This window comes from Quercus suber, unplaced genomic scaffold (assembly GCF_002906115.3).
Source record: "Quercus suber isolate HL8 unplaced genomic scaffold, Cork oak 2.0 scaffold_198, whole genome shotgun sequence".
In the NCBI taxonomy this organism is placed as follows: domain Eukaryota; kingdom Viridiplantae; phylum Streptophyta; class Magnoliopsida; order Fagales; family Fagaceae; genus Quercus; species Quercus suber.
Window position 1 is genome coordinate 837,484 of NW_027069656.1, and position 2,031 is coordinate 839,514.

Sequence of the window (2,031 nt, forward strand, 5' to 3'; positions counted from 1 at the left end):
GATCATCCTAAGACAATGCTCCCTCACTGAAGTACCTTCAGCCATTTTGGTATTATAAATCTGCCTCATAGTTTCTTGCCTTGCAGAACGGCCTTGCTCACCAAACATCTCCTTCAGACTGAGCATAATGTCCGAAGCTAGTTCTACATCCTGCATTTGATGCTGTAGAACATTTGAAATAGATGCTAGGATATAGCACTTGGCCATCTCATTAGATTTCTGCCAACGATCATATCGCTGTTTTTCCTCAAGAGGAGCATCTAATGATGGAAAGCTAGGACATGGTTGAGTAAGCACATATTTGTGCTCTTCAGCAGTAAGAACAATGTCCAAGTTTCTTTTCCAGTCAACATAGTTGGATCCAATCAGTTTGTTTTGATTAAGTATAGCAACAAGTGGGCTAAATGATGCCATGATTTTAAATCTGAAAATAACAAACATGAATATAATAAGTAAACTAGACATTATCAATTTAGCATATAATCATATAATATGGAACCTTATAAAACCATAAAATAATATATGCAACGACAAACCAATCCATGTCTATAATTCCTTGGTAGCAAGTTTATTATAAACACATTAATTGATTGAGAACTATTCTCATTATTAGTGCTATCATGATAACTCTTATCATACACTAATAATATGCCGTATTAGCTTTAGCCTCTAAGTGATAATGACATAGCTCCTTTGGGAGGTTAACATTACACTTAGTCTAGTGTACACCATTATCTAGAATCATGTGTAACCACATTTCATCTCCCTTATAATGTTTAAACTTGTAGTACCATGGAACAAAACACCCTCCTTTGGGATCGCGAGACATATACGTCAAGACGAGGTGCTTATCCATACTACTTTAAACAGGTTAGTTCAATCTTATAGTACTTGAAGTAAACACCCTCCTTTGGGATCGCAAGGCATATACGCCAAGACGAGGTGCTTACCTACACTACTATGAACCGATAATGGAGGCCGTGAGATCCAACCCTTGTATCTCTCTCCCACTAGATGTTTTAAATTAAAGGTTTTTATTTTCAAGAACCATAATAATGCTAGAAACCCTTAAAAACATAATCCTAATCACATTAGGAATAAATTTTATTAAAGTATTTTAATAGGAAACCAAAATACTTTATTCTAGCATTAATATACTATTTGACTATAAATATATGATGCAAGGCAAGTAACAATATGATGAATCCTTTATAAACAATTTGCATGTAAACCCATATATATATATATATATATAATATAATATACGGATTGTACAACCAAGGCAAATATTACATGCTTATAAAATGGTCATCAAGAACTTACATATAAAACCATATGAAAACATGTTACTGACAGAATGAAAATGCCATATGGGTCCACGAAACCATGCAAGATCAAAAGCCTTATAATAATCAACAAAAGATGCCAACATATACTTCCATATCCAACCGGTGCAATATCATAGTGCACGCACATGACAGTTATTTCAATAACTGTATCCGAACAACTAGAAGTTTATGGCCAAGGATAAATATATATGCGCCAAGCCATGTATATCATCTAGAAGTTTATAGAAACTTCAATCTATATAACCGAATGGTCTTCAATCATTGTTATATAGCAAGGATTCAAATGAATCCTTTAAGACAACAAAAAACAACCGTGGGCCAACATAAATGCTTTTGAAGATGGAATTCCATTTTAAAAGGAATTCACTTCACATCAACGCAAAGTCAATCTCAAAAAAAAAAAATTATGAAATCAAAAATCCTATAAACATGATTATATAGAACAATCACAGCAAATTCAAGAATCCCATAACACAAAGAAAATGATATTCTTTGATTCTAAAATTCAATCACATGCTATACAATCATGATATGAAAACCTGGCTCTGATACCAATTGTTGGTTAAATCTGGTTTTGTATCTCATACAAAACACATAGCAGAAGCAATAAACAAAGATCTATTTCATTCATGATTGATAACTTGCATTATGTAAATTTCAGAATTAGCGTACCTTGGTGTGG